This window comes from Papaver somniferum, unplaced genomic scaffold (assembly GCF_003573695.1).
Source record: "Papaver somniferum cultivar HN1 unplaced genomic scaffold, ASM357369v1 unplaced-scaffold_19, whole genome shotgun sequence".
In the NCBI taxonomy this organism is placed as follows: Eukaryota; Viridiplantae; Streptophyta; class Magnoliopsida; order Ranunculales; family Papaveraceae; genus Papaver; species Papaver somniferum.
In genome coordinates, this window is record NW_020628818.1 from 18,147,183 (window position 1) to 18,167,838 (window position 20,656).

The following is a 20,656-nucleotide window of genomic DNA, read 5'->3' on the forward strand; positions in this document are numbered from 1 at the left end:
TTGTTTCAAGTTGATCATTTGGAAATTTTCCAAGCAAACAGTGCATACTATCTATGGCTATTGGGAATATTTTATGTGAGATTGACAACTACTTGGCAACGTACACATACTTTTATGTAAAACCTAAGTCAGTCTGAATTCCACAGACGAGGTTTGCAAACCTGTCACATCTAAATTACGGAATGGGGGTAGGTTTGCAAACCCCTTGAGTCTGACTTCAAGAACTGCCAAGGTTTGTAAACCTCTTTGGTCTGACTTCGTGAACTGGTCCTATTTTAGCAGAAATACATGAACTATTCTATACAAATATGTTCACTTTTTCTAAAACTTTCATCAAACTTTCATCACTTCTAAGATAACTTTATTCACAATATCACTTTAAATGTGAAATGAATCTGACTTCATCAAAACCATCAAAGAGAGACACAAGCTAAAACTAGTAACTAAATGATATTATGGTAGTCTAAAGTAAACATGGTTACACAAAGAGACAAAATTTTAACTTATTAAATTTTGAGTTTAGAGAAATGTGGTGGAGATTTTTATAATCAAGGCTATTTAAAGGAGGTATTAAATTTTATGGGATATTACCAAACTACGTATGACGAAAGGTGGTTTTTGCTTGATGCTGATAACCCTCGGTATAAATTGGTAACTCCATATAATAGTATCATTCTTATATTTTAGAGAAATAATATCTATTTTCACTTTTCGAATAGTCTCGAAGACCCTTTTCAGTGCAATTCCGGCAGAACAAAAAAATTTCTTTAAAAAGTTGGAAACTGCTTAAATCTTTAACGGATCTAAGTATATCTAACAAGTATTAGTTAAAGTGTTATAATCTTAGTTAGTTAGAGTAGAATAGATATGTTTAAGATGTTTTTAAGGTTTTATGTTAGTTCCTTCCAGTTTTCGATAGTTTATCCGCTTTGCTATCACGCTTCTTTTTGTGATTTTATAGCGTCCCTATTTGTTATTAATGGCTTTGTTTCCTCTGGTTACTATTACTGGGTATTGAAGTATGATTATGTTTTCTGGTCAACTATTGGAACAAATTTCTCCTCTTTCAAAAGAGTTCATCTTACTCAAGACGAAGACAACCAAACAGTAGTCGCATTTATTCTCCAAAGACCATCCTATCCCGATTTAATAGGCTCTTTCAAGCTCGTTATTAGTCGATTACTTGGTATTTCTTTTCCTTCTCTTGTCGAAATATTGAACTGTATACTGACACTGTGCGGTGTTACTTGTTACTCTTTGGCTCTTGATGTACTTCATCTTCATCCATATGCAATCTTCGTTATTAATGAAAATGGATGCTATTATCAAAAGAAAAAAAGATTTGTTCTGAAATAGGAAAAAAAATTAGCAGGCTATGTAACAAACTTACTGTTTTTTTTTCATTTATATACTTACAAAAATTATTGGCAGTCAGGAATGTCCCGTGTTAGAGATGGGATCTTAACGAGGAGAAAATGTGCATTGGTTTCTTCACTAGTCATAGATATTCATCTCTTTTGCATTTTAACTTCGGTAATTCTATAAAAAAAACTCCCAAAACATACATGTTCTCAAATATTTACTTATGTTAGGAGACTTCAACGACGTTCTTGATCAATAGGAAAAAAGAGAGGAAGGCAAGTAACATATGCTCAATCTCAACCTCTCCTCACTATGACAGATCAATGGGTTTTACAGATCTGGAATTCTGAGGAGACCCCTACACCTGGACAAACAACCAAATTGGGAAGTATAACATCCTAGAAAGATTAGATAGAGCTCTAGCAAATCAACTTTGGCGGACGACGAATCCACATGCAGCAGTTACTCATCTCCCAAGAATAGCATCTGATCACTCCCCAATACTACTAAAAAAGAAAGCAATGGATTGACAGGGAACAAAAACCTACAAATTGGAACACTTATGGCTCCCTCATCCCAAACTCAAGCAAATAGTCGAATCGTCTTGGGAGCAACAACATGATAGTGAACCTACCCTCGACCTCTAACTTAAACTCATAGCAACCAGATAAACTCTTTTTGAATGGAACAAAGAAACATTTGGCCACCTACCAATTATGATCAAGAAATCGATAGCCAAGATAAAGCATGCACAACATCAATGTGCAATCCAATTGGGAAACGACCTGGAATTCTGGCGACATCAAGAAAAATAGCTAAGAATAGAACATGTAGAACTTTTACAATATCATGCAACATACTGGCAACAAAGATCTAGAATTCAATGGTTACAATCGGGTGATCTCAACACAACCTTTTTCCTACTAAAGCTACCATTCACAAAGAATGTAAGAATATACAACAATTACAAGATCCACAAAACAACTAGATTAATAAGAAGGAAGACGTTGTTCATCTCATACTGGATCACTACTCTCTACAATATGTGGCCCCGCCTACAGTGATAAATGAAGACCTTTTTACAAATATCAGACTAAGATTAACTCCCAGATAATCGGACCTACTTACGAAGGAAATAACTACAGCGGAAATCAAGAAGCTCTCTTCTCCATAAATTACGAAAGTGCTCCGGGTCCAGATGGCTATACAAGTAAGTTTTCAAAGTTTTCTGGGAAAAAACTCATCAACAATTAATAACAATGGTTCAAAGTTTTTCTAATAACCTAAACATGCACCCTGTCATGAATCACACAAACATAACACTAATACCTAAAATCGACCACCCTTCAAAACCATCTCAGTTTAGACCCATGGGTTCTGTAACGTCACGTATAAAATCATTTCAAAAATTCTGTAAACCAAATTAGACCCCTTCTACCCTTTTTAATAAGTCATTTCCAAAGTGCTTTTGTTCCACAAAGATCAATACACGATAACATAGTAATAGCAGAAGAACTCTTCCATCATATCAAAACCTCGAACCTCACCAAATATCCAAAAATAGCTTTCAAACTAGATATCCACAAAGCCTATGATAACTTGGATTCGGGATTCATCAAAACCTCTTTTACGAAACTTGGATTCCCATCATCCTTAATTGACTACATTATGTTATGCGTCACAACATTGACATACTCAATCAACGTAAATGGTACACCTTGTGGCTACATCACTCCAACCAGAGGTATCAGACAAAGAGACCCGTTATCTTCCTATATTTTCATCATTTGTGTGGAAATCCTATCTACAAATCTAGGAAACCTTCAAAACCAAAAGTTAGCTCGGGGACTTAACATATCAAAAAGAACACCACCCATTATTCATTTAATGTACGCGGATGATTTACTGATCACATATAAAGATTCTAAACAGAGTAACCAACACCTTAAAACCCTACTCCACTCCTATAGCACATCTGCAGGACAAATAGTTAACACTTCAAAATCAATAATCATCCACCACCCAAAACTAGACCCGATCAAGTTAAACGAACTTCAACAATTCTTCAATATACATACTACTTCAAAACCTCCAACCTACCTAGGATTCCAGTTCAAACATGGAAGAACTTCCAATCAAACCTTCCCCCCTTCTACAAAGACTATCCCGAAAAGCTAAAGGATGGATGGCAAAATGCCTAACTCTAGCCGGAAGACTCACTCTCATCATAACATCTCTAATTCCCACATTATGCAAACAAAAAGTCTACCCAGCAAAGTTCATAAACAAATACATCGTATCACCAGAAATTTCTTCTGGGGACATGACACAACAATTAAAAAACTTCACCCTATAGGTTGGGATAAAGTAACAAAACCGATATCTGAAGGAGGATTCAGAATAAAGAAAAGCAGTGATCATAATAAGGCACTTCTCATGAAGAGAATCTGGAATTTACATGAACAACCTAACTCTATATGCGGAAGTTTTCAGTGCATAATATCTCGATCAGCAACCAATTCTTTTGGGCATTAATTCCATATCATCCTCCTCCAGTCCTCAATGGAGACAATTGGCTTCTATTGTCCCTACCATGCAGAATTTGATTTTCCATCGTATTGGAGATGAATTATCAACTCCGATAGAAGCCAATTGGAATCCACACTCAACAAATCTAGACCCATCACAATGCTACCCAATCCGAATGGTAGAAGATATCATCGACCCAATTTCCCACTCCTGGAAACATGAAAAATTAAGCACCCTCTTCAACCCTATAATTTTAAAAATCATGAACATCCATCTCCCTCGAAATAGCCCCCAAAGAAATTATCTGGCCACACTCAAAATCTGGAAACTACACTACCTTATCAGGATACAAATTTCTAACCCATGGTTAACCAACTCACACCCCTTTACCACCTACCAAATTCCTATAGACTTTACCATGTCCACCAAAAATTCGACTTTTCTTGTGGAAAGCCATCAATGAAGGATTACCAACCTTCTCACTCTTATATCACATCCATCTGACTAACTCAGACATATGCCCCAGATGTAACACTGATCCAGAATTGGAAAGTCACCTTCTAATTCACTGTCCAACAACAAGTACCTCCTGGAACAACTTATTCACTCAACTTTCAGTTTCACCTAACTCCAACCCCCACCACACTTTCACCTTAACGCCTCAGACAACCATTTCCCAAATCCTTCAATAACCTACGTCAAAATCTGTAATCTCCTCTTCCTGTTTTCTATTCTGGACCTTATATCTAGCTAGGAATAACCTAATATACCAACAAAATCAAACAACTTCATAAGAAATCCTAGCGTGGGCTCAGAAACTGCAACAAGAATTTTATGGGGCTCTACACTCTTCACCACCAATCATACCAGGAGACGCATCGATATTTAACCACCCGACGAGGGATAAAAGGATATAAATAATATCAGTAGGATGGCCCGTTCCGAACATAAACTGGAATAAGATTAACACATATGGAGTAGCCAGCGGTCACTAAGGATTTGCGGGGGCAGGGTTCATATGCAGAGATTCTGATGCACGAACTTTAATGGCTCTAACTCAGCCTCTAGGAATTACAACTGCATTAACTGCAGAAACTTGGGCTATGCTATTGGCATCAAGAACATCAACAGAAAGGCAATGTCCAAGGGTTATCTTCGAAACCAATTCAGAAAACCCTCTTCGTTTCATCACTTCATCAACCCACCCCCCCTCCTCCCCAACCTACCTTGACACATATCAGAGATGATTGAGGATATAAAAATAAGTTTAGACGGATCTCGTAGGCTATTATTCAGCACAACTACATGGAAGGAAATCAAGCGGCGGACGGGTTACCCAATCATGCAGCAGATGGAAGTCAAACGGGGAATTTGTCAACCAAAATATGGGATCAGGCAATCCCATCTTTTATTAGTCAAATTATATTCCATGATTCCGTGGGTACCACATACCCACGACAAATTGTAAATTAATTTGCTTTTATTTAATTACATGCTTCAAAAAATAAAAATTACTTATGTGGGTCCTGCCCCACCTCCAAGACTAGTTTGGTATTTTTCTTGCTCGATCGGTTGAGCATTTTGTTTTAAATTTATGGTGCACTAAACAAATTAGAGACATCTATGAGTCCGGTGTCATATTGAAGGGTTAAGTTTTTAATATATTAGTTTGCGTTGGGTTTTGATGAATGTTGAATAGTTAAAAATAAAATCTAGGCGATTTTTAGGGCGATTGGTCAGGCGACGCTGACTCAGTCAATCTTAAAGAATTTCATCATCTTCTTCGATCAATTCCTCTTCTTTTTCTTGATTCCTATTATGATCTTCCTTTAATCCTTACCTTCTCATCCATCTATTTTTCCTATTTAGTACCCCTAGATTTCTATTTCATGTTTTGATTTTCAAAACCCTAGTTTTCTGATGGTCTAGTCTTATCAATCCAATCTCCTCAATCTCCTCTTTTTATCTTTAATTTTGAGTCAATTTGTTTATTGAATTTGTGTCAAGACATTGTTTTCTTATGTTAATTAAGTTTGTTATCTTCTTTTTCTAACTCTTTTCTTTTCTTTTCTGATTAGGTTATGAGATGAGGTAGGCGGAAACATAGGGTTCTGATTTTCACCATCATGAGATTAAATAAAGTGATAAATGACTATTTTGATTTATAGAGGTTTCTTCCGGGTATGGTTCATTACTTCTATCAAAGCTTCTTTATTGGGTTAAAAGAAATTTCCTTGAAGATTGTTCTTGGAGATGCTATTCTTATAATTATGAAATCCTACTTCTTGTAGGGATTAGTTTTATGGATTTGGTTTCTCGTTTCTGAACTTAGACTACTTCTTGGATGCATTATTGAGAGTTATTTTTTTTAATATTTAGATGGTGTTTATGCTTATGATTTCCTGTTCTCTAGACTTATAGAGTCTGCTGGTTGCCTGTTTATTTTGGAGAATTCTAAGGGCTTGTCTTTGGAAATAGTTAAATTTCATTTTATCTCTTTTAAATAGTGCAATTATAAAATTAGTTAATCTCTTGAAGATTTAAGAATGGTTATTGTTTAATCTTTCCTAATTAAACAAAGGTTTCATTCTATCTAGTGGGAAGTTTTTGATCAAAATTTTTGTTACACTTGGCATTTTTGGCTATTAGAGATCTTGGTTCTGTTATTTCAGTAGACGGTATATTGGTCCGTGGAGTGAAGTTATGGTTTTTGGGTAAGCTAATTACAGGCTTCTCAAAAAAGACTAATAGATTTGGGCTGCAAGTAACTTTAATAATTGTTCTCTCTTTTCAATTTATAAATAGTTGTCTCTTTTTATTTTTGAAACTCATATTGTGGTTAGTAATTTGGAAAGCATTTTCTCACACTGGTTTCTCATAAGTATGTGTTCATTTGTTTTCAGAGTGAGTATGGTTGTACCTGAAGATAATGTGAGGATTCTAGATTTAGATGAAGATGTGGAAGAATTTCCTTTTAGGTTAGCAGGGTTAATGTGTGATCAGTATCGTAACTATCACAAAACTTCAGTTAAACATCACTTGAATAGAGTGTGGACCATTAACTCTGCTGATTTTAAGCTAGCAAAGCCTTTTATTCAAGGAATGAAGGGTAACTTAAATCTTTTTGTTATAATGTTCAAGAAGAGTTCTGATCTAGATTTAGCAATGGATGCTAAACCAACTTTTCTCTTTAGTCAACTTTTTTCTATTCAACCCCTGAGTGAGATGGAATCTGTGTTTGATTTGGTTTGGGATAAAACTCTAATGCTTGTCCAAGTGACTATCCCAATTTCTCTCATTAACAAAGGAAAAGCTAGGGAAATTTTAGAACAATTTGGTCAGATTGAAGCAGTTGATACTCCCACGGGAAACTTTTATGAAGCTAAAGTTATGGTTCCTCTAAAGTCTCCTATAGCCAAAATAGTGGTGTTTAATACCTCTGGAAGAACTTATACTATGCCTGCTTTTTACCTCAAGTTATCTTTTCATGCATGCACAAAATGTTTTGTTTTATATCATGATGAAGTTAGGTGCAAGGAAATTCAATCTAGAATATTTGTGAGAGATATTCCTCCCTCTTCAACTAATTTTACTCATGTTGCTCTCTCTAAGGTGGTTTATGAAAAAGGAGAAGGTTCAGGTGGTCCCAAGAGGTTTGAGATCTATGTTATTGTTGGTATTGGATATCCTATTGATGCAGCTACACAACCCTCAGCGTGTTCTTTTAGTCTTCAACCAGTTGGAAATGTACAAGGTTCAGGTTCTCATACTCTACCTTTGTTATCTTTTATTTTACCGCATTTTCCTTCTGTTTCTTCTTTAACAATAAAAGAACTTAGCTCATATGTTAATGGATCTGCTCAGTACACTCCTTGTCCATTACTTTTATTTTGCGAATATCTCTATTTTTTATGAGCATGGAAGTCCTTTTCATCCTTAGTTTCTTATTCATGATAGAAAGGGTAAAGGATTTAGGTAGAATTTTGAATCTATTGTTATTGGATCTAGTTCAAGTTCATGTACTCCCTTTATGGTTCCTAATTCTAGTTGTCCTTCTATGGTTTCTCTACCTCCTTTTTCTTCTCCCATTGGGGTTTCTTTCAATATGGGTAAGAGTGGGTCATCAGGTACTGGAAGTTTGGATTCTAATGTCATTTAGTCAGCTTCGTGTACCTCATTTTCTCAAACAGTTTTCTCTAGTTCTGGAGTTATGTTTAACTCTTCCACATAACTTAGCTATACTTCAGATTTGATTGTTAATGAATCTTCAGAGATTTTAGAGTCATGCAGTCAAGTATTAGATAGTCGTTCGGAAAAAGAAGTTGTCTATGAACCTATGCCTATCACATTATTGCCTCCTGATCCTCTTATCACTGAAGAAGAATTTGAAAATGAAGTAAATCTCATGATGGTGGACTCTTTGGACTTTATGGATGCTGAGCCTGCCTCTGCTCATAACCTCATAAGTTCTTTTGAACTGTTTATCTTTTCCGTCCTTTTTTTAGAAAGAACATAAAAACACTGCTTGCTTTGCATCTTTTTAATTTAAAACCATGAAATTTATTTATTGGAACATGAATGGTTGTTTCTCGGATAAATGGTTGCATCTATTGAACATTTATAGAAAATTTAAATTTAATGCAATATGTCTTTTAGAAACTATGGTTGACACTGAAACAATTAATAAGTTTAATCATCATCTTCCTTATGATTCGTGGTATGTGGTGCCTGGTATTGGTAAATTTGGGGTTTAGCTTTAAGTTATTTTGCAAACTCAAATATTAAAGTGATAGGTTCTTCCTTTAACATAATTCATATTGTATGTGACATAACTCCAGTTTTCAAAAACTACTTAGTTTCTTTCATCTATGGTTCTCTGAATGCTCTGGGAATGAGGAATCAATGGAATTATTTAAATCATATGTACAAAGATAGTAATATACCTTGGATTTTATTAAGTGATTTCAACTTTATTTTGCATGCTTCGGAAAAACAGGGTGGTAATCCTGATAATTCCATTGTTCCGGATTTTGTTAGAAGTAGTTTGACTCAGTTAAAAATGAATGAATTTTTTTATTTTGGTATTCCATTCACATGGTGTAATCATAGGTTCAAGAGTCCTTCTGAATTAATTTTTGAAAAAGTAGATAGGGGTTTTATGAATGATAAATGGGTCTCTGTTCTGCCTCATACTAGAGTTACTAACCTAGGAAGGGTATTTTCTGATCATAGTCCTATCTTATTAAAGTGTTTTCATCAAGAACAAGGTCTTCATATTCCGTATAAATTTTTATAAATGCTGGCACCTGAGCCCCAACTTTAAGAATGTTCTTATTAATTATTGGAATAAAAGATTTAATGGTTCACCAAGTTTTATCGTTGCGTGTAAGCTTAAAAATATTAAGCAAGATCTCAGCAATTGGAACTTAAAGTCTTTTGGTCATATAAAGACTACTATAGCTAAGCTAAATTCTGAAATTGAGAAGCTTCAGTCTATGCATTATACTCCTCAGATAGGTTCTTATATTTTGAATTACTCTAAACAGCTGGATTACTGGTATGAGATTGAAAACTCTTTTTATAAACAAACATCGAGAATTGATTACTTTACTCAATATGATAAGAATACAAATTTCTTTCATAACACTGATAAACTTAAAAATATGTATAATATAATACATATATTAAGAGATGGTCAGGGTAATTGGTTGGAGAGCAGAGAGCAAGTTGTTTCTCTACTAACGAATCATTTTAAATGTATTTATACTTCTCCATTGCCTAGTAATGTTGATATAGAAGAATTTCTTAAAGAGGTTCAACCAATTATAACAGAAGATATGAATGCAAATTTAGTAGAAATTCCTACTATTGAAGAAATTCCCTCTACTGTTAACAACATGGCTCCTTGGAAATCCCCGAGAACTGATGGTTTTCGGGGTGGGTTTTTCTGAGATAATTGGGAGGAAGTTTCAGTTGAGGTTATAAATCATGTTCAATCTTTCTTTCGCAATAAGTTTCTTCTCAAACAGTTAAATCATTCTTTCATTACGCTTATACCTAAGGTAAACAATCCTTCCTCACCTAATGATTTTAGACCTATTAGTTTAACTAATACTTTTTATAAAATTATTTCAAAAAATTTAACAAATAGATTAAAACCTCTTCTTGATTACCTGATTTCTCCGTTTCAATCTGCATTCATTGCAAATAGGCAAATTCAGGATAATATCATTATTAGTCATGAAATCTTGGATTCTTTTAAACTAGGAAGAGGGAAAATAATAAAAATGGTTTTATGGCCATCAATTTAGATCTTTCGAAAGATTTCGATAGATTAGAATAGTCTTTCATCCTTTCTGTTTTTAAAAAACTTGGTTTTTCGGATGCTTGGTGCCAAATGATATTTCAATGTATAAGTACAGTTTCGTATTCTGTTTTAGTTAATGGTTCGCCTTGTGAGGTATTTTATCTTACTAGAGGTATTAGGTAGGGAGATTTCCTATCTCCTTATATATTTATCATTTGTATAGAAACTTTATCTCAGCTTTTGTTTAAAGGTGAAAATGATAAAGTTATTCAGGGATTTAAACTGACGCAAGATAGTCCACCGATTTCTCACAGTTTTTCGCAGACGACTGCATGCTATTTTCAAAAGCTTCTTTTTCTTATGCTAGAAATCTTATGAAGATTATTAACACTTTTGCGAAGGCCTCGGGTCAAGCCATCAACTTGAAAAAATCTGGTTTTTTTACTAGCAGTAAAATGCATCATAAACGGGTTAAGTTACTTTCAAAAACTCTGGATATTAAATTTCTGAGTAGTACTGAAAAATACCTTGGCACTCCCTTATTTGTTAAAAGGGATAAAACAAAGACATTTCAGCTTCTTATTGATAAATTCTATGCTAGATTGAGTAATTGTAAAAGAACAAACCTTAATGGTGCTGGTAGAACAGTTGTGACTAAACATGTTCTCTCTAGTTTAGTTGTTTATCATATGATATGTTTTCCTTTCCCTAAGAAAATCACCTCTAAAATTGATTCAATTCAGAGAGTCTTTTGGTGGTCAAAGAAAAACCCAAGGCGAGCTGCTTATTTTCGTTCTTGGAATGATATTGGTAGATCAAAACTTTGTTGTGGTCTAGGTATTAGAAATTCACATGCGACTAACAGAGTGTTTATTGCAAAGTTGGGTTGGAGAAGTAGAAACCTAGACAATTCAATCTCTAGATTTCTTAAAGATAAGTATTTTCGTAATCAAAACTTGTTGGAAATAGATAAAGCAACTGATAATTCTTCTTGGATCTGGAATTCAGAATAACAGCTGGAATATTGGTCTTCTAAATTCTTTGTTTGCCCTTGATGATGTTATAAAGATAAGGCCTCTAAGATTAAATATTAATGAAAAAGATAGTATTATGTGGGCTCATACAAGTAATGGTGATTTCACTGTCAAGACAGCTTACAAAGTTTATACAAATGAGTCTAGTTCAGTTGAGGAAGCATCTTTCTGGAGAAAAGTTTGATCTTTAGATTGTCTTCCAAAGATCAAATTTTTCATGTGGAAAATTTTTGCTCAGATGTTACCAGTTAATTCTAATCTTATGCTTTATAATCCTACTATTCATGATTGCTTCCCATTATGTAGAGATGATGTTGAATCTGTGATGCATTTGTTTTTCCTGAATCCTATAGCTTCACATATTTGGTTTGCTCTTTCTCTACAACATTTAGTTGTTACTAATTGTGATTGGGTTGAAGATATTTTTCAGAAATATTTGATAAAATATTGGGTGTTTCTCCTTCTACTGTTAATTGGCCAAGCATTGGTGCTATAGTAATGTGGCGTATATGGAAAATCAGATGTGAATAGTGTTTAGAAATGTTTCGGTAAATCTTGACAGAGTTATAATGGATACTAGAAGACTCAATACTTATATTTTTCCACCTATGACTAAAAATTCTAGAAGATTGGATGTTAAAACTTCACTTCGGGATGTTGTTCATATTATGTTTGTTGATGGTTCTTTCAAGAATTTTAATATGGGTGTTTGTATTATTCTATGTGGTACTGCAGGAAGAGTAAAACAGTCTAGAGCGGACTTTGGTTGGATTCCAAGTGTTGTTGGTGCTGAGCCAACTTCCCTAATTTTGGCTATCTCCTGGGAATTGGAGATGAATCTTTCAAAAGTCCTGTTTGTAAGTGATTGCCTTTATTTGGTAGATTTTGTTAATGAAGGAAAAGATGCAGTATATTGGCGTTGCAATGATCTTTTAAAGGAGTGTCAGATTTCCCTTTCTAGATGTAATAGTTTCAAAGTTGTATATATTAAGCGTCTTCAGAACAAACTAGCATACCGGCTTGTACGTCGGGCTAGAAAGTTCAGTTTGAAAGATATTTGGGTTCCTTCTCCACTTTTTTTTGGATAGTTTGTTGAAGAAAAATCCTTTGACTGATGTTTGTAATTTTCTTTTAAGTTAATGTAATGACGTGTTCCACAGAAAAAAAAATATTTGCAGTTTCCAGAACCAGAAGAAAAATCTAAGTTCATATTTACATCATAGACCAGAACCCATTTCGATAGCGCCCACAAACAACACAGCTAACTGGCCGTTAGGCATTAGCAAGATTGCACACCAAACTTAGCTTAAGTTTCTCACGGTACGTTATGCTAGTCAAACGTGCTTCTCAATACGTTCACAAGTTCAATCCCTATAAAAACAATTACGTGATTACATCTAATTTTATCCAACCACATTGTTATATATCTTGTCCATTGTTTATTGCTTTTTTCTTTTTACTTAAAAAGTTAGACTGTAATAAGAAGATAATTTTGTTCTTTGTAAAAAAGAAAACAGAAAATGGGTTATTTAGTCAAAAGGATACTTTTTCTGGATCAAATGAACAGGTAAACATTCCATCTGGGTCACCTGGACAAGATATATAATTTATAGAAACAAACAATTATACCCATCAAAGTTTCATCTTCTTCCAAAACGAAAAAAAGAAAGAAAGGCTCCACCGTTCAGACTTCTCTTTTCAGAAACATTGAATTTCTTCCCCACTGTCGACATATTTTCCCCAACCATCAGAAATACAATCTTCCTCCACCGCAACACCATTCCACCACCACAAACACCAAAATCACCAACGATAACATCATCTTTAATTCTTAACCACCACCACCGACGGCACCATCTCTACCACCACAAAGATGCACCACCACCACAAGCATCCATATCATCATGGTTCTCTAACAATATCATTGACACCAAAGCTAACACCACTACCATCACAGTGGATTTTATGAATGCCCTAATTTAATTACAATTTTTCAAATTCATACACCAAGAGAATCAGATTTTGTGTAAATCAATTTTACGAGATGAGAAATGAAGAACATGCTCAAATTGGTAAGTTTTCAAATCCTTATTTTCTTTTTGGTCGTATTTGATTGCAAATTGGTTTCATCTTAGTTAAAATTTTGATGCACTTGTATACATATTTTTTTTTTAAATTAGTTTATAAATGTGAAGTATATATGTCAATGTTCTTGTTAATGTATCAATCTGTATACATGCTAGTTTGCATTTTATGAATTTGTTTACATAGTAGTATAAAAGATGCAACTGAGTTTCTGTTGAATATTTCTCATCTTAGTACACGTTCCGATGCATTTTCCGGTTCCAGCATCTGCTTCCACTGAATGATTCTGGTTTCATCATGTGTTGCCTTTGGATGAAACACGGTTTCATCTTGTGTTGCCCACTAGATGTTGGTACCGGATTTGTTAAACTCGACTATTGACATGTTTTCAAAGCAGATTTGATTTGATTTGATTAACTCAATTCTAAGCATATGTTTAGTTCTAAATTTTTGCTAAATCTCGCTCTGAAAACGAATGTAGTTCTAAAATTTTCACCTTAATGTATGCGTTGATGTATTTTCTTGGTAGCATCATCTGGTAACACTCTTACAAAAAAAAAATTGTAAGAGTGTGCAGTGTGAATCTATTTATTTTTCTGAATATGAGGGATGAATCCATTTTCATCCTACCCAAAATTTTAATTTAATTTTCAAAATACGAAGTAAGAATCTGGTTTCATCAAGCCATAAACAATGAAGAACATCTGTAATCATAAAAATAATCAAGCCAAATGATTATAATACCCAATAATCCTACAAAAGAAATAACGCGACAAAGATAGATTTGTATGAAATGCGTCCAAATGTGACGGACATTGGCCCTTTACAAATGTAGCAGTAGCATTCTCATTTTAGTGTGGTTTTCTAGATTATCCCACTGGGTTGTCAGTGGGGTGAGTGTAAGTGATCTATTTTTGTTGCACATTCTCTTCTAGGTAACCAAACGCCGATGATGAGAAACATAGCCAGAGATGATACCGTCGAGGCACTGAATTAGGCGAGCAGCAATTCTGCATTTACATCAACAACCAATCACATGACCATTCATACATTGCTGTTTATGCAAAGGAAGCAAGTTGACTATTAAATCATGTTGCATACCATTTCATTATACAATTGATCATAATTTCTAACATTTGCAGATTATGAAAAGAAGTAGACGGATGAGTAAGAAACAATGCTCTTATTATCAAGCATTTACTAAATTCGCACTCAACAAAGTTATGCTACTATTCAAACTCACAGCAAGCATAATAAATCTAATAATCTCATTCTTAGCTAGGTTTAATTACTTATCAGAACACTCACAGCAAGCACAATCCACCACCTTCAACACTCACCACCCGCAAACCAGCACAATCCACAATTCCTATCAGCATCTGCCTCCCTCGCCGTCCCACACCACACACCATACACGTACTACTCAAGACTCTCCATCCTTACCACTCAAGACTCACCCCACTACCAGCAGCAGTCGCCACCCTTACCACTCACAGCATAAGATGAATCTAAATTAGATAATAATCTCATTATTAATTAGCTAGATCTGTCACCCAAACACTGACCACCAGCATAATCCACCATCTTCACCACACCCACCACCGACCAACAACATCTACCACTCCCCACCAACACCAGTCATCACCATCCACCACTCAACCCTCACTACTCCCCTCACTACACATGAAAAATAAACAGTCCACAAACAACATATAAATAGTTGAAAATCATATTGTTATCATACTGAACATGATTCGAAACCAAATTACACTAAAACAAAGCAAATGTTACTGGTTAATCTTAGTTTGGTACTCGATTCAGACAACCCTAGAAAATCACGAACATAACCCAAAATTAAAAAAAGAAATCAAATTATAATGAATCGGAGAATTATTGCATCAGAATCTGTGTCAAAATCTTATCGGAGGAAAACAAAATTAAAATTGGACAAAAATCTGTTTTGATTGGATCAAACTATGTATCAAAATAGTTCTAACTTCTAAAATAAAACTTACCGATTTGAGCAAACATAAGAAAAGAGTCTGATAATAAAATAAGTCGTACGTCGACTGGATCAAGAGATTGGAGCTCGTTTTCTTCATATTGCATCTGAAAAGCCAAAATTGGAGCTCACTTTCTCGTCGGGCGAAACATAATAAAAAGAAGATTTTTATGCAAGTTTATTTAGGGGCATATTTGTCATCCAGGATTACATTTTACTTTATATTCTGGCCAAAATATCCAAAATGGATAATTGAATGGTATCTTTTTGATTCATGTCCGCGTAAACAGTATCAAAACCTACCAGTCTGTTTCATCCAGGAATTGTGTTTTGGTATTTTTAACTAATTTTGTGAAAGAAAAGTGGAAAACTTAAGCCAGCGTGATTTCCAAATTTGGTAGCCAAGCTAGCAGGATACAAATGAGAGTCAAAAAAACGAATTGATCATTTGAGTACAATTCATGAATTTAGCCAAGTGATACCCATCTGGTATGGAGTTGATAGGAACCGGCCGCGAGAAATCTAAGTTAGGTAATTGGCTAGTGGAAAGTGGAAATGATTTTTTGTGCTCGGGTAGGGATCTCAATGAAAAAAGAAGGTGCCGTACCCCTTCAAATATCTTGCGTTTTTCACCCATTAGTCTACTAAACAAATCACACCTTTTATCTTTAAATTGAATTGCATAATGTTGATGTGCGGTTTTCCCGCATCCCTATAAAACTACTAACATATAAAGATAACACAAAATTGGTTAAAAAGACCAAAATCAACAATTCCTGGGTGAAATGTGCAGTTAGATTTTGATACTGTTTAAATGGACAAAAATGTAAAAATAGGCAGGATGTAACCAGTTTCATCGTGCCCATTTTCAAATATTTTTTGCTTATTTTTAATTTACACAAGATGTATCCAGTTTTATCCTTGCTATTTTTTAAATTTAAGCAAGGATGAAACCTTACTGTTTTTTTTTGCCATTTCACCCAAACTATTTTTTACTCGTCCATTTGAACCGTGATTTAAAAATATTTGGACAAATGACCCATTTTCCGTAAAGATAAAAGAATTGTTGCTTTGCACTGTCTATAATTTCTATCTACTTTGCAATTGAACCCTATAGGAAAACATGTCATATGAAAGGCCAAGCAGTATGCAGCAATCCAGTGGGCAAAGACAAACTAGACAATTATGGTTAAGTCTAAGCGAGTCAAACGGCCAAAATGGCAAGATTGCTAATATGGGTATTAAATTGGGGTGTACCAAAATCAAGATAAGACAAAACAAATTTTTATATAAGACAAAACAAGTTTTGCCTTGATTTGGTACACACTCACTAATCCTGGCACCCATTAACAACCTTGCAAAATGGCTCCCGACCATTTTGGAAGGTTAAGTTTTTAGTATACTCTTAGTTTGCGTTGCTTAAACAAAAGATACAGTGAAATGTCAAATTTACTCCATGGACCACCACCCATTTGGGATTTGGCATTGGCAGTGCCCATAAACGACACAGATAACTGGCCATTAGCTAGATTGCGCACCAAAATTAGCTCAAGTTGAGTTGTTCCTAGTATAATATGCTAGTCAATTGTATTTCTCGATATGGTCATAAGCTCAATCTGTATAGAATTAATAAAAAAAATATGTCCATTACATCTGGAGTCCTATTTGATTTTACTTGGTTCAAGTAAAAAATGTACAACAGGCATATGAGATGAGACAATGATGACATTGATGAATGATGAGTACCTAAGAAATGAAACATAAAAGTAGGCAAACATAATTCTAGATATCAGCAGTACCATGCGTCCCCTTCTGATTTTAGCAGGGGATTCATTCACTGGTACTAGTAACTAGTAAGTACCTACTATTCTTCAACTTCGACCATTTAGATAGGAAGCTTTTTTTTTTCCGCTTATCGACTCCATCATAAATCATAGTTTTCATGACATATTAATCAACTTCACCAACATCATAATCTTTGTATATATATAAATGAGTTAAAAGATAAAACAATGTTAATTTAATAATATCTCTGATAAATATAAAGGTTGTTATATGATAATCTTCAATTATTACTACCATAAGAAAGATTATGATGATGAACTTTCGAAACTTCAGTAAAAATGAAAAATCAAACTAGGATTTAGAATAGATCTAAGACATTCTCCTTTAAATTGAAATATGATTTTAGTTTAATACAGATGATAAAACAAATGTTGCAAATTAGTTATAATAAAACGATTCACATTTTTTTTTAAAACAAAACTAGGATATGACCCGGGCCGTTTTGATTGTTGTCTTAAAAAGAGATCCATGATTTGTTCTTTTTGTATACGTGGGGCGACTCATAATTTTGAATCCTGCTGTTCAAGCTGCAAAGATAGGTTTTTGGCACTTGGTAGGATTGAAATATACTTGATATGGATACGAAAACATGGGATTGAAAAATACTTAATATGGATATGGGAACATAGTAAAAAATCAAAAGTACGCTTCTCATATAACTATCCTAAATCTAATTCAAAAACAAAAAAGAAAAAAAATAAACCCCTCTCTTTTATTTCCTCTCATGTTCTTCTATGTCACCCTTCATCTCGAGCTTTTTTTCTTTCTTTGATGGATTATCGATTTTCAAATAGAATCTTTCTCGAATAGAAAATGGAGAATTAGTGAATAAAGGAGTTGAAATATAAATTAATACTTCAAAAATGACTGTTATAATATAACAATTGAAAAAGTCATCATTTATTTATGCTCTTGATTTGTTAAAATGCGAGATTCGATCGGTTAGAGTTTAAAATCGTGTTTTTGGAAACTGCTTACATCCAGGAGTTCTTATATTTTCAACCGTAATTTAGCTATTACGCCAGAAAAATAGTGATTCTCATCCATAAAATAGGTTTGCGTTTGGGAAATTTTTAATCCCAACCGTACATATTTGTCCATGGTTAAGTTTTTTCTGGACGTATATAGTTCTAGAAAAAGAATAATGAAAAAGAAGTTGGATTTACGGCTAGGGAATTCCCAACTGAAATAGCTAAATTTCCCAGTCGAAATGCTTATATCATTTGGTAAATAGTAAATTATAGTGGAAATTCAAAATTCCCAGCTACAAAAGACTTAGACCCGACATTTTTATTAATACCCGTCACATTTAGCAATAAACTGATTGGGTAGTATGGTGGGTCACTTTAGATGGATCATCAATACTCGGTACATTAAAATCTCACCGGAAGAATACTCCATACAGGAATAAACTCCGTATAAGAATAAAGATTTCCAGTCCTGATTTGGGCCAGTTATATTTAAGAATAAACTCCATATTAGAATAAATCATAATTTTTTCCGGTCCCGTTTTAAGGAACCTACCTCCATATAAGAATAATTGACAGTATGATATAACTAATATAGGTCTTGTGATACATCAAAATTTCAGATGAAGAGATTCTTACAACCATTTTACATGATCATTTTGCTTCAAAGTGGATTCTTTGCTTTTTTGTGCATAACTTAATACAAATTTCTGTCACTCGTATGATTGGATTTGTTAATTTTCAGTGTCAAAGTTGAGTTTTATGTGGATTGATTTCATATATTGTTATATGTAAAATAAAATTCTCAGTTAACTATTTATATTTACATAGATGCATTTTTGTATTTCCATATGTATGTATTTTCCGAGTACATGTATTTCATATTTTCTTCGGTCTATTCAAGGTACACCTCCATATAAGAATAACTCCAATATAGAAATATTTTTTTGTGGTCCATAAAAGATTCTTAGACAGAGGTTTTATTGTATTATGTTTGTGCCCGGGGATATATCATAAGTTATGTCCAGCATTTTCCTTTTCTAAAATAGGGCCGACGGATGTTTAGTAGATAGTGATGCGGGTATATTAATTCATGTACCGAAAAGGTGGCAAAATTATTATCGGTGGTTGATTGTTAGAAAAATGTTTTCCTCATAATTTTTCGATCTTACTATTTTTAACGAACCGTCCCAGCTAAACCATATCGGAACATATACTTGTTTGTGGGTTTTATAGAAATTAGTTTGAATCCCACAGAGTTGTTTGTGATTCAGTAGTTCTGGACGGACTGTCTCACAAACCGTCAACAAAAAACCGCTTCCTCACTTATGGGTGGTCCCTGCCTCTGGAGATTTATAGGGTGCAGGTTTTGGAGAGAAATTATTTGAGAGGACAACCTTTTTAAACGTTTTTTCAGGCGGTCTGCTAATAATTTTAAAAGTGACTCTCAATAGACTCACATGTTGCTGATCGGAAAGTACGCAAAGGCTAGAGAGAAGAGATACACAATTAGCAGAGATTTTGGGAACAACGGTGACTTTCCTATAAACTTTAGAGTGAATGCTTTTATTTTAGTAAGGAGAGTATAGATTTTTTGAGCATCCAAACTTGTAGTGTTTTGTAATAAGTATGCAATTAAGAACACCCCGAAAGGATATAACTTATGGGCAATCCTAACCTATTTAAACATCCAAAATTCAAAATTGGAACAATGATGTAATGATCCACAGGAACTCTCCATATGGAGTAACTGGTAACTTAATTTCAATAGAATAAGGTTTCCTCTTTATTCAAAAGAAAAAATGTTAATAATTTTAGTTGTTTTGGTGTTGATTTTTTTTTTTTTTTTGGCGACTCAATCTTTTTTTTTCCTTCTTTTTTGGCCCCTGGAATGGCGTACATATGATATTATTAGTTGATCCTGACCTTAATGCACAAAACGGGTTCCTAGAATTTGAAGACAACAACAAAATGCTATCGGGTACGCTTACGGTTAGAAGGTATGAGATACCTAAAGATTGGATACTTGCCGTCCAAATAAGTATATCCGCTGCAAGGGTAATACGCTGCAACTTCAGCTAGATGCTCCCCAACAACAATACTAATGTTAGGAGAGTAACAATGCACAACTAAAAGTTCGGCTTCCATGTACCTAATTAAAGAGTAGACATCTTCGTATTCTGGGTCATTGGAAGTTAACTCGTCAGAAAAAGTCTACAGTTTATTATACTGAAGCTGCATACTGATTTGCGAATACCCAATTTAGTTACAAATGTAGTTCAGATGGACGGTGTTGATTGTGTGTACATATTTCACCATCAAACACGTGTATGTAGGAAGACACGTGGAGAGCATGCGGACCAAGCCATCTAAACATGATGACACACGCCCACATCCAAAAAGCCCATCCCGTGGGCGTCGGATCTTTGCTCGAACAAATCCCAGGGCAGAAGATAAGAGATGTATCAAAAACACGATGTACTGCGGAGCACCAAATAACTCCCGAAGAGTTACTTTATCTCAT

General features: G+C 34.3%; 1 long non-coding RNA gene across 1 annotated transcript; it reads right to left on the minus strand.

The window, feature by feature from the left end:
* Window positions 1-14,011: 14,011 nt before the first annotated feature.
* LOC113339064 lies at window positions 14,012-15,507 on the minus strand. The gene is made up of 2 exons (XR_003354946.1): window positions 15,333-15,507; window positions 14,012-14,327 (listed from the first exon to the last, which is right to left on the minus strand). It is a non-coding gene; the product is annotated as an uncharacterized LOC113339064 (long non-coding RNA).
* Window positions 15,508-20,656: the final 5,149 nt, after the last annotated feature.